The sequence below is a fragment of the Equus asinus genome, chromosome 12 (genome assembly GCF_041296235.1).
Source record: "Equus asinus isolate D_3611 breed Donkey chromosome 12, EquAss-T2T_v2, whole genome shotgun sequence".
NCBI classification, from domain to species: Eukaryota; Metazoa; Chordata; class Mammalia; order Perissodactyla; family Equidae; genus Equus; species Equus asinus.
Genome location: NC_091801.1, coordinates 64427182 through 64441232, shown reverse-complemented (window position 1 = coordinate 64441232; position 14051 = coordinate 64427182). Strand labels below are relative to the sequence as shown.

Here is a 14051-nt window from a genome sequence, read left to right as displayed (position 1 = left end):
TACAAGCACCTACACAATATTCTCAATTTTACCTCTCAACCTGAAAAGTTTAAATATTTTGCTATCTGGCCCTTTATAGAAAAACTTTGCTGACTTTTGGTTAGAGATAATGGGTAGACAAAGTTTACATTACTGTAGGTATCATAATGTAAATATTATGAAAGTGATATGTGAATGTCTATGTATAAATGCAGTCATTCTACCACATATTCATTCAGCCAACAGACATTTATTGAGCACCTTTTATATACTAGAAACTGTCTTGGTTGCTGACAATACAAACTTGAAACTATATGATCATTGCTCTCAAGAACATCAGTCATTGGTTTATTGTCATGGTAATTCAGGTAGAATTTAAGAAGAACAAAGGATTTCTACAAAATTCTCAAATGAATATGCCTTCCTCTTTCTCCCAGAAAATTTCTAATTATTGTTGGTTATTGAATTTTATAATTCTATGTAACCATCAAGTGATTCACTGTTTTTCAATCTAGGAGGGAAAATGGGAGTTAGCAAATGTGACATCTCTCCCCTATCTTTAACTCCATTGGAATGTCTTGTGACCTCTCCTGTCTATGCTTACCCTCTATTATGTCATTTAATTTGCTGGGGTCCTGGCATGTCACTTGGATAGTCATCCAAGGTATGTGCCTCTGCCAAGTGCAACTGAATGTTGCCCATTAACGTAGCAATTGCATTGCTCATCCACAGAATCAAGACCCAAAGCCATTTCCATATTTTTCAGTAGCTAACTCTTATCCTTTTCTTTCTAAATTGTCTCTGACATCAATTGCCCTACAGGATTTCAGTGTGGGTGTAGGGGACGGAACAACCAATGAATATGGGGCATTCTTAGAGCATGCAATCATAACTTGTGTTTAGCTTTCATAACAAAATCTTATCCAAAACCATCTCAAAGAAGCCAAAACCAATCCAAAACCACTTCCTAGGTCCACATTGCATAACAAGTAGATGTGTTCTTTCTCACCACATGATAAAAGGCACGAGGTAGCTAGATGCCTGATCATATATACAGTGGAAGTATTTGCCTATTATGTTTAAGCTACAAAAATTGCAAGATTTCTGGTTCCATGTTCTTTATTAAACATTTTTCTATTCATATCCATTCTATTCCTTCTTTGACTCCTGGGAAGAGTCCACTGCTCTTTCTCTTCCCTTACATCCTGACAAAACATAACTCTTGTGGGAGAAGGAGAATGGGGAACTTAAGGTTTTCACTTAATACCCATAGGTCAAGAAATAGGGGAGACAGAGAATGAATATTTAAGAGCTGCACTGATAGAAACAAAGAAACCAGGGGACATGGAGCTTTTTAACATTAAGACATTTTTCTTATTTCCCAAGTAATCTTGCTTCCCTAGACTCAATCAACAATATTGAGCTTGTGTCTCTGGGAAATACCAAGGATTTGGGAATGCTTACTGGGTTCAGTAATCACCTCTTTCCCAAAATGTCTTCTGTGGTAACACTAGAGATTCTCTGAATCCTGAGTCCAGGGAAAGAAATGTTCATTCCTTTCCTTTTAGACTACAGATAAGCAGAGCTGGGGGGGTCTCTTGTGCTGTAGCCAGTGCTACCGGAGGGTTTTGGCAATGCTGGAACAGGAAGCGATAAAAAGAATGAATTAAAAACTAAAGAGGACAGAAATTAGAGAATTTTTAAAATTGAGAGAAAAATTAAGCGTGCAGGGAGGGCAGGACCACATGTCAACACAATTACCAGAGGTCCAAATTATGCAAATTGATTCTAAGTAGCTCCATACCCTGTCTCACCACACCCTCCAACCAAAAGAAGGACATTTCTTCAATTGATCTATCATGGTCTCTAAAACTGCTAGCATTATCAAAATACTTTAAGGGTGTAATAAAAAAGAGATGTATTTTATCTTGATGAAACCGGTCAGACACCCTTTTGGGAGAAAGGAACATATGAACTGGTTAATAAATTTTTGAGTTTGGGCTAAGTGTTATCCACACCCTCCACCATCAAGATAAGAGTCATCAATCAATTCTACTTCGTGCATTCCACATCTCTGGGAAGGCTCCATCATGCCCTGGGCTTCGTCAGAATCCTCCATCTCTCTCATGTTCTCCCTCAAACAATGGCATAAACAATCACCCAAACGTGCAATTTCTATTTTCTAAGTACCTCTCAAATCTGTCCCTTCTTCTCTATCCACACTGCCACTGTTTCAGTCTAGGCCACCCCAGCTCTCATTCAGATTTCTGATATAAACTAGGTGGTCTTACTCCCTGACTTTACTTAAAAGAAAGACTTTTCTAAATTACAAATCTGATCTTGTCACCTTCTCGCATAACTTTCCTTTGTGTCTCCCAAAGCCCTCAGGATTAAGCTCACACTCATCTCCATCTTTCCAGCACACTTGCTCAGTGTTCTTTCCAGAACAAATCCCAGCATGCCCTTAGGGGCCTTCCATGCTCTGCCATAGTGACATTTCTTGCAATGTTCTATGCTGTCTCATGCCTTTGCATCTTTGTTGTGATACTGGATACTCTTGCCCATCTGTCTCACAAAGCTGTGTGCTCCATAAGCATAGGAACCATGTCTTGTTTAGTGTTGTACCCATGGCATCTGACATAATGTCTGGCACATGGTAGAATGAGACAAAGAACTGGTAACTTTTAAAGCAAATTGACAATTCCAAAAGGAAGGAATGTTTGCTGGCTGACTGAAGGTACCACAGCAATGAGGACGCAGTTATCCTGACAGTCATAGGAAAACATGAGCATCTCCAAAATTGAGACAGGGGAGAAGGATAGGGGGAGTGGTGGGCACCAGGGGGAAAAAAGGGAATGCTAAAAACCAGCTGTCTACTGCATAATTTGGCAGAGGGCTGGCCCTGACGTGGAGGGTGGCTCAAAGGGAAATTACTGCCCAACACAGGAGTAAAGAATACCAATTATTTTCCTCTTAAGTAGGGCCAGACCAACTCAACAGAAAACCAGAGAGGATGGGCACTACATTCCTGGAAGGAAGCTGATGGTGCTGGTGCCATCAGCTGGGTTGACTAAGGAGACATGATCCAGGAGCCACCCAGCTGAAGGCTGGTATACCACAGACAGACATGCTTCTTGGAAAAGACCTGTGGCAATTAGGAATTCAAGCCTAGCCCCAACTTTTCAGATGAAGCCTTCTAATTTTCCTTCTCCCTCCCTTGATTCTTCCAGGAAACCTGCCTTGTCCTTTGCTGTGGTTAGGAAAGATCAAATGTGCCTTTTACCGAAAAGGCAGGGCTTTCCTCTCCTCCCTGTTCCTTCGTGTGTACCCACATGTGATGGCTCATTCAGAGACACTCCTGGAGCCTCAGACAATGGAGCCACCTCATTCTGTGCCTATGATCCTTTGCGTAGAAGGAGATGACCCAAGGTCAAAGTGGAAGGCCAGACCAGTAGTCCAAGACAGTAAATGATGATAGAATAATGTGGCCATGAAAAACACCATTTTGAATAGAATTTTTCTGGATATATTTTGAGCCCAGAAAATTTTTGGATGCTTTTGTGTCATGCCCTCATCATTTTACTCATGCTAACTAATTTTAACCAAATACTTTACCAGGAGAATTAGGCAAAATCCAAAAACCACATGGCCTATCCTACTAATTGGAAATAAAAATTAGTTGTTGAAACAAGAGAAAGAAATTTGACTCCACCTTGGTACCCAATCTTCTCTCCCAATATTCTAATAAGATTTTCAAACTTGTCCAGACATCCTCCACCTGCTTCCCATGGACACACAGTATATCTTTCCAGTAGGTTTCTTCTGAATATCCACTTCCTCCATTCTGCCCAGTTGTACCAGTACTTGTAAGCTTTACACCATAGAATTAGTGTCCTTCCACTTCTGTCCCTCTCATCAGCTTGTGAACTTCTGGAAGATAGGAATTTATGTCAATTATCTCAACTTGTCACCATTAGATCACTCTTTCCTTCCAAACACCCCTTCCTGTGCATCACTGCTGGACTCTAAGCTCATCGTGGGCAAGGATCATGGCTTATTTCAACACACAGAAGACAATCTGTAAGTACTGGTTGCTTGTCTAATTTGGCCAAAACATTGGTTGATCACTTATTGCCATGTCCAAAGTTTTTATGCAAATACACCATTGCCCCTTTCTGAAGCTTTCACTTTTTTCATATTAAGTTAAATACTTCAGATGGAAGAATTTAATCATCTCTTGGTATCAGTCCATAAGAAGGCTAGAAAGGTACAGGTGTTGTTAACTAACAGGACTTTGAACTTGAGGTAGCATGTGGCGAAGGTGATGACAGTCTAGGTCATCTCTCAATCAAGACACTCAAGAGAAAAACTTCCACAGAGCTCCATCAGTAGCCCCAATGAGACTAGAAAAACAGGACAGTCCTGGAAGTGGAAAGACCATGGGGTCACTACAGAACAGGCATGAAGGGAAATGTACTCTGTTTTATAAATTGACCCAAGGAACAACTCAATTTCTTTGACAATCCCATAGTATTTTTAGCCATTGAGCTGGCTAGTTCCCTGTCTGAGTATTCCTCTTTTGTTTACTCAACTCTTGATTCTTCCTTCCTTCCTTCCTGCTGTGAATTGGCATGTTTACTGTTTATTGCGAAATCACTACCATATTTACTTGTGTTTTTATTGCCAAGATGCTCACAACCCTTTTTTTTCCATCTGGAGGGAAAAAAAAAACATAACTAAAAAAAAAAAGAAAGAAAAGCATGACTTTTAAATGGCCAGAAGTGTTTCACTTCATTTTCTACCACATTCTAAGCACTTCTAGGTTATCGGGTATCGTTAAGCATTTAACACGTGTTATCTCATTTAATACTCACCACATGGATACCTTTTATTATTCTCAGTCTTATTTATGGGGAAATAAGCACAGAGAAACTTTCCCAAGCTCATCTGCTAATATATGGTAAAGCCAGAACTGGAACCCAAATAAATGAGACTTCACACTTCAATTCTTACCTAGTAATCTTCCATGATTTTGAAGTCTGTATCTTCATTTCCCACTGCTCCCTCCCATTATGACCATGTTCTTCAGTTTCAAAAGAATCCTTTGCCTAATAGAATTGTGTATCACACAAGACCACAGAAATCATAGATGTCCTCATCCTACAGATGATATAACAAAGTCTTAAAGAATTTGAATGACTGACATAAGATGTCAAAGCTACTTCATGCCATCTCAAATCAAAACTAGGTTTTCTTGTCCTCCTGTTGGTCTTTCATCCTTGTTACAACACTGACTTCTTGTGCCCCTTATATTTTTACTATGACTTTCTGATAGGCAGTATTTCTTTTCCTTCACTCAAGAAGCTCTGTTTTGGCAAAGGAGAACAAAACATCTCACAGGGAGAGATCCAAATATATCATTTGAAGCTATTATGCACACACTGGATACACTAAGCCCTTTGGATGCTTAAGACATCTTGCTTATGAAAGATGACTATGTAAATGAAGATGTTAATTCATGCTTTCCCACATTATAAATTACCCATAGGAATTCACTTGGCTGGTGGAAGAGACTAAATACAAGCAAGGCCAATGCTAAGTAAACTTCAAATTAGGCACATTTGTTTTCAGTGACCTCCCAAGTCCCTTCTAGTCTTTCATCACCTCCTGGCATTCATCATCTTCCTGGATCATCTATTACTTGCTCAAATATCTCACAGATTTGGCTGCCCACGCACACCCTGTACCAACTTCTCTCTTTGTCACCTTTATTACCCTCTCTCTTCTTTCCTTCTCCCAATTCTCATTGCCTAAGCTGGCTGATCTCCCTCCAGGTTATGAGGGCCTCTATAAGTCTTTTCCATGCTTCTCCAGTCCTTTTTCCTATATTCTGAGAGCACCAGTGACCTTCCAATACTTCGTTCAACCCACTTCCTACAGAAGAATTCCACCAGAACAGGGCACTACTGTAATTTTGGGATCTTTCCAGTACCCCTTTTCCATAACTACCATCTGATCAATACTTAGCTGTCTGAATACCATTCCTCCATGCCCTGCTTTTTCAGGTGGTTAATGAAATTAACTATTCATTCCATTATTAATATTAGTTAATAACTATATTAATAATTTATTAACACAATACTGTTATTAATATTAATATTTATTAATTTCATTAAATAACGTTGGCTAAATAAAATTAATAAGCTAATCCCTGCCAACGTGTGAACTTCCTGATGTGTCACCCCACACAGTGATCAAATTAGATGCACAAGTGAGGGTCCAGAGACCCTTTAGGAGTGACTACACTTAATGACAGGTGGCGATACCAATTTCTCAAATCCATCATAGAGAAAGAGTACTGCTGGAGCCCTTGAACTCCAAAGTGAAGATTATCCATCCACATCTTGCTAAGTATCATTTCATTCCTTACTGTGTTCACTACAGCTTGTTTCCAAATAGATGGTTTTGGAACTTTCCTCCTATTCATAGATATTCAGGCTTTTTCCAATTCTACTTCCACTACAAATAATATAAGAAATATCATTCACTACAGCTTTGCATTTTCGTGGCTATTTCTATCTGTAGGATATAGTTCCCAAAATGGGATTGCTTGCGTCAAGGAATACGTGCGTAATTTTTCTGGAAAAGTTTGGTTAGAGCAATTTAACAACACCTGAGAGTGTCTATATCCTTAGCAGACTTATAATATGATAAAAATATTATATGAGTTACAAGTATACAATAAGTCTATGTGAGCTTGTGTCTAATATAGTGAGACATCTAAAATGAGGGGCCTGAGGTGGAAGGAAAAGAGCCATCTTTCAAGATGTATCCTAACATTTTTACATAGGTTCAAGCTTGTTGAAAATAGTACCAATGACCCTTTTTGGAGTGTGAAGGTAGAGGTGGACATTTTAGAAAAGAAGAATGTAGCTTTCAGGAGTAGGGTGTAAAGATGGAGGATGTTATTATTGCCAGGCAATGCTCAAGCAAATTGTTCTGATTTGATGTATATAGATGTATTCATTTGGCCAGTTTCCTCATTTTTCCCACCCGTCACCAAACTCTGAGGTCAATTGTTCCCTGCAGTGGCTGAGAGTACACATAAAAGGCAATACAGCAGGTGGTTGATAATGTTTCCACTGGTAGCTAACATTGATTGAGCACTTGCAACGAACCAGGTGCTCCTCTAAGTGCTAAGTCCAGTTCACTTGATATCACTATCCACTGGATCACAAACACTCACAAACTTCCTATCTTTCCAGGAGGTCCAGTCCGTCGAAGCCACATCATTGGCTTGATGGTATGGAGTATTAGGAGTCATGTTTAAGCCTGGCCCATACTTCCCACATCCTCACCTCCTCGCTCCCATTCTCTTCTCAATCTCCTGCAATCTGTCTCCTGTCCACATTGCTCCACAGAAACTGCTAAGGTGAAAATCACCAGATGCCCTCCATATGGCCATATCCAGCAAGCACTGCTTTCTGTTTTCTCCCCTTTGACATTCGGCCACTTGTTCATCTTTGTGAGCACAAATCTCACCTCTCAGTAGGCATGATAGCCCTCTTGGCTGGGTTCCTCCTAACACTATTACTTTAGCCCAGTCTCAGTCATGGACTTCTTTTCCTCCATTATTCCCCTATGTTTTCCAAGATTCTAAACTTGGATCTTTTCCCCTCCTGGAAAATCCAATCCATATCCATGGAATCAGATACAATTTATATGCTGCCGATACACAAAGCTAAATCCCCAGGCCTGGATCCCTTCTGAGAGCCATATCCTTACATCCTAGCAGAGGCACCAGACATCCTCATCCATGATTAGAATCAAAGTCACTTTTTGTTTTCTTTAAACAAGCCTGCTCTTCCTCCAAATTCTCTGTGTATCATGACTATCCAGCTATTAACTCACTTTAAATTTTAAGGATATCATTCTAAACATCTCTTTCTCTCTCAGCCCCCAAGAACGGTAGCAATCCTTTACTGAATTTTGATGTGGGGCCCTATTCTTTTCATACTTGGATCCATTTCATTGAAAAGAGTCCCACAAAATAGCTACTATAATCCCATTTTCACAGATGATGAAATTGAGGCTCAGAAATATTAAGCAACTTGACCAAAGTCTTGCAGATAGTATAAGGCAGTAAGGGGATTTAAATGAAAGGCTACCTGGCTTAAAACCTCACACAAGTTCAACTACACTACATGACATCTCACCCAAGTTCCAATACTGATAGTAATTATAATAGCTGGGACAGTTAATTTTATATGTCAACTTGACTGGGCCATGGGGTGCCCAGATATCTGGTTAAACACTATCCTACGTGTGTCCATGGAGGTGTTTCTGGATGAGATTAACATTTGAATAGGTAGACTGAGTAAAGCAGATGGCCCTCCCCAAGGTGGGTGGCCACCTCCAATCTATTGGAGACCTGAATAGAACACAGGTGAAGCTGGGGAGAATTTGCTCTCTCTGACTGTTTTCAAGCTTGGACATCAGTCTTCTGCACTTGGACTGGAACTTATACAATTAGTTCTCCTGGTTCTCAGGCCTTTAGACTTAGACTGGAACTACACCACCAGCTCTCCTGGGTGTCCATCTTGTAGATGGCAGACAATGGGACTTTTCAGCCTCCATTTTTGTGTAAGCCAATTCCTTGTAATAAATAGGATAATATATATCCTATTGGTTCTGTTTCTCTGGAGAACCCTGACTAAGACAATAGCCAAATGTATTGAATTACTATGTTTCAAGTACTGGATACTAATTTTCTCAAATTAACTCATTTAATCCACACAATGACCCTATGAGGTAGGTACTATTATCCCATTTTACAAACAAGAAAGCCAAGATTCAGAGAATTTACAAAACTTGGACTGCACGAGTGATCCAACTAAGAAGCTAGAAAGTAGTAGTACCAGGATACCAGAACTCAAAGCCAAACTCTGAACTGCTGTGATTTTCCTAAAAACCGTTTAATCTGCCTCTTCCTGTTCATCACCACTGCTACTACCCTGGTCCAGACCCTCTTTATTTCACCAACACCCTGTGCTATTTGTCTCCTCCCTATCTATTCCCATTGAATCCACTATATTCCATACATGGCCTATTATTAGCACATATGACTTTATTTCCCATTTGTCTGGGGCTTTGTAAGGGCAGATATTTCACCTTATTCATCTCTATCTCCATCTGAACATCAAGACATTTTAGATGAATAGATGGACAGTTGCATATCTTCCCCCATCATCAGGGTAGTTTGCTCATGAACAAATCTCTAAGGTTCCATCCCCAGTGACCCATGGACAGAGAGATTTCTCACTGAAAAATGAGACAGCAAATCAGTACAGTGACACCATCACAGGCAGATCAATAATTCTACTAGTCCCTATTTTATTTCTTCTACTAAGTCCTTGACAAGAAAATTTACAATTAACACAAAGGGATAGTCAAAGTGAACGTAGATTTGTTTGTTTGTTTGTCTTGATTTTAAACACAATAAGGAGTTGCAACTAATTATGGACAAGGAAAGTATCTATTTCTTTATCTTGTAATTCACACCCAAACCCACATCTTAACATTAAATCTAAAGAAGCTACTCCCTGTCGTTGAAACTTGAACCATGATATGTCATATAGTGATGGTGTTATGTGGTTTTAAAAGCATTTTTTTTTTTTTTGGCCACAGCTTTTTAAAGACGTCAACTTCCAGTGAATTAACACAATGGTGGGAATTCAAGGAAGTTTTCAGATTTCAGAAGAAATTGGCCAATGTCTACCCAAACACCGAAATTTGTAACCACAAAAACTGATTCGTTTGAAGAGGACATTTTTTTCCCTTCCCACAGACATGTTAGCTGAGCAACTCTTCACATGGCGAGTCTAGAGAACGAATGGAGAAAAGAAAACAAACCATGGGCTTCTTCAGAACATGCCAGGAAAGAGACAGTGGTGAGACCTTTAGAACACCGGAATTTGGTAGGACAATGGCCCGTTTATAAGTCTCAGTTCACTCTTGGAGAATCACTAGGTTCTATTCCTCTTGATGCTTGAAACTTTGCTGGTTTCTAAAGATGGCCATTCAACAAAGATACAGATGTATCACTTTGCATGAAAAAATAATTTAGTTTACCCCAGTTAAAGATGGAATGCCTCATCCACAAATAAACCACTGAATTTTATTCCTAGCCAATCTTTTTCTCTTACAATGAAAAAAGTCATTACAGAATCTGACTTGCTTTGAGTTCCATTCAACTATTCTGGTTCAAATTAGGTAACACTTTATCTATTATCATCTACAACTAAAATGAAAACTGACATTTACTTATAAGCTATCTTTCACCAAGTTGCTAAAAACATTTTGGATAGCATCCACTTCACTAAATCGGATCAACAAAAAAGACAAAGTGATAGCCCAGGGAGTGGAGTGGCTTCAAGTCCATGACTTACCCTGACGGGCCAACCTAGGAAGACTTGAGGATGGCCAATGCTTGAAGCTGTCCCTGGAGAGTCCAGGTCAATGGAATCTTTGGCCTGAAGGTCTCAGGTGGTTTAGCCGTGCCTGAGAAGCCACAGTACTGGTGTGCTGTGTAATCACATATAAAACAGGTGTGAAATGCATTCTTTGTTTTAGAGGCTTGTTATGTACTCTAATATGATATATATACATACACATATATATTCATAAATATACACACACACACATATATATGTATATACACGCCAATATACAAAATCTAGCTAAAAATCTTAAGCAGAAACATGACTACAAAATACAGAACTGAAAGAAATTTCTTCCATCTAGTCTCTTTGGCCTCAACTCTGTAACCCAGTATGAAGCAGAGGATCCTTCTTCTCTGACTGTCCCTTCTCTCTAACAATGGTGATTCTGTGTCCTTCGGCTGCCCCTTTCCTGAAGGCTGCCCCTAAATATTCTGTCCTCACCCACGTGCTCTTCCATTTCGAGTCTTCTGCCTCCCTCAACTACCTCTTTCACACCACAGCCAATGGCACACATCAAAAAAGCAAATATAAAGCTGTCACTCCCGTGCATAAAACTAATAGTTCCTTATCACCTGCGAAATCAAACCCAAGTCCCTGAGAATGACTCTGTGAGAACTGGTTAAAATCATGCACAGAGGAAATTTATATTCCTATACATAATAGAAAAGAAAAAAACCTCAAAATCAAAGATCAGTTCATCCATCTCAAGAAGTTAAGGAATAAACTAAATGCTAAACAAGAAAAAGGAAAAAAATAAATGGAAGTAGAAATTAATGGGATTGAAAACATACAGTAAAGACAATGAAAACCCACAGGTTAGTTCTTTGAAAAACTAATTAAATTGATAAGCCTCTAGTGAGACTAATCAAGAAAAAAGAGAGAGAAAAAGCACAAATAACTACTAATCGAGATGACAGGGGACAATCATTACTCATTGAGACATTCAAAATATAATGAGGACATTATGGGGTTGCCAGAAAAATACAGGATGCAATTAAATCTGAATCTCAGATAAACAATAGATAATTTTTTAGTATAAGCATGTCCCAAATATTATTTATCTGACATAGATCAGAATAATTTTATATCTGTTAAAGAAATTGAAACCATAATTAAAAATCTTTCCATGCTAAACCGAAAAGACTCTCTCTAAACGGAACCGTTGAGAATTACAGCAAATATTTAAGCAAGAAATTACACCAATCTTACATAAAAATCTTACAGAGAACAGGAAAGCAAGCAAACACTTTCTGATTCATTTTACATGAGCAGAATAAACTTGATAACAAACCAGACAGAACATTACAATAAAAATAAATAAACCTGGTCATTTCACTTATTAAGGTAGTACAAAAGGCATTGATCTATAAAGATCATACAACACAACAAAATTGGGTTTATTTTAGGAATGGAAGTTTAGTTTAACATTTTGAAAATCAGTCAATGTTATTTACCACATTAATAGCAAAAAGGACAAAATTTATATGATGTTATTATATGTAGAAAAAAAGCATGTGATAAAATTCATGTTTGCACAAGGGTGTTTTGTCCATACCTTGTTCTGACAAGAGTGTGGATAGTTGTATCTAATGTGTGCAAAGTGATCAGAACTATGTGTAATACTAATTGAATTAGCAATTTCAGGCTTGTTCCAGGGGAAAAGAATTTCAAGTAAATAAAAATGTGAAGTTGGAAATAGTTTAACTATGATGTGTGTAAATTCTTTGGGGAGCTATGTTCACCTTCCTGGAATCCTAAGAATGTGATAAGATAGAAATGTTTTGGGTCCAGGCCAAACGAGGCGAAGGTCTCTAAAAAGCTGAAACTAGGTCGGCTCTGCAACTGAGCAGCAAGGTTACGAACCTCTGCCCCGGGTCAGTGATGTCAAGAGGAGAAAAGCCCCATGCAAATGAATTCAACAGTAAATTGAGTGGAGCAGACCAGCTTTAGCTGGTTCTGCCCAGTGCCATGGTAGCAGTGGGGAGGATTGGGAGAGAAGTTGAGGGACTCACAAATGTAAGATCACAGAGGTTTAGTCTTGGTTTATAAATAAAACAGACTTTCAGCCTGCATGCACAGTATACAGGTCCGCCTTGGTCAGTCAGCGCAAATATACTAAATATTCTAATGTCCATGTTGTCATGCCTGCTATGCCCAGTGGCCTTCCTTGCCTGGGGGGAAACCCCAGAACTGGAAGAAAGCTCCTTCCCCTGCGATGGTGGCTTCTGAGGATCGCCTTGTGTTCCTGGAAAGTAAGGCAGCCTCTTGGCTTGATTGCTCTTGGAGGGCCTTGAGATCACCCAAGGGGTTAGACAAATACACAAGAGACTCGACATATATCTTTACATATAGAGAAAGAAGTTCTTTCCACATTATTAATATTGCATTGTATATTCGACTCTGTAATTAGAGTTTTTCATTTACTTTTATAAGAATTCTTTCCCCTGAGGTCAGAGTCTCTATCATGGTACACTAATGCCTGGCACTCAAGGCTAAATGAATAAAAACGAGTTCAATATTAAAATCAATGTGAAAAGTTTGCATATATGGGGGCCAGCCCCGTGGCCTGCTCCACTTCATCAGCCCAGGGTTCACAGGTTCAGATCCTGGGTGCAGACTTAGTGCCGCTCATCAAGCCATGCTGTGGCGGCATCTCACATAAAGTAGAGGAAGATTGGCACAGACGTTAGCTCAGCAACAATCTTCCTCAAGCAAAGAAGGGAAGATTGGCAACAGATGTTAGCTCAGGGCCAATCTTCCTCACCAAAAAGAATAAGTTTGCATAGGTGGACACAAAGGTTGAAATGAGTAGGAAACTTTTAAAGAACATTAAGTAGACTTGAATAAGATAAAGTTAAAAGTATTGGGTAGGCTGTGGCAGGCCTACATGCCAGAGTTTGAACTTTAATCTCTCTAAACAACACTCCCTGTCCAAACGCGTCAATGGTCCTACTTTGCCGACTGCAGTGCTTTTCAACTTCTCTTAATCAGAGCCCAGGAATTACAGAAAGGTGACTTAGGGCCCCAGGAATGGCTGGGGTGGACAGGGAGGGGAAGCATGTGTGAGTTAATGAAAAGACAAATTAAAGAAGGTTTCTGACTGCTCATCCCTACTCTGACCAGAACAGCTATATGTTTATCTGTTTTTAATACACAGGCTCGCATAGAATATTTCATTTGAAAAAGAGCAGTTCACTTGCCTGGTTTGAAAACCATTAGCTGTTGAATTGCACTCTCTTGCATGGCTGGGAACAGGAAGAGACTGCAGAGCCACCATTTAACAAGCAACTGCAATGGTAGAAAGATGCAGGAATAGCAGCTTGAACACAGATGATCGACAGAGTTGACGAGATGCTCACCAATCCTGTTCCCTCTTCCTTGTCACACAGGAAGACTATATTTCCCAGCCTTCTTTGCTTTTAAGTTGGTACCAAAAGGCTGGGTTTGGCCAACTGAATGCAGACAAGAGTGATGTGTGCTATTTCTAGTCCTGTTCATAAAATAGCCCTCCTAATCTTCAACATTCTTTCATCTTCCATATCATCTTGTCCATCTGCTAGCTGGATGGTA

General features: G+C 39.4%; 1 long non-coding RNA gene across 9 annotated transcripts in view; it reads right to left on the bottom strand.

The window, feature by feature from the left end:
• LOC106823216 (uncharacterized) overlaps window positions 1-14051 on the bottom strand; it is a 231676-nt gene that overhangs the window by 113066 nt on the left and 104559 nt on the right. For all 9 annotated transcript variants that reach the window (XR_011493315.1, XR_011493307.1, XR_011493309.1 and 6 more), the window contains exon 3: window positions 10428-10563. This is a non-coding gene — a long non-coding RNA (uncharacterized lncRNA). The remainder of the gene's footprint in view (window positions 1-10427; window positions 10564-14051) is intronic.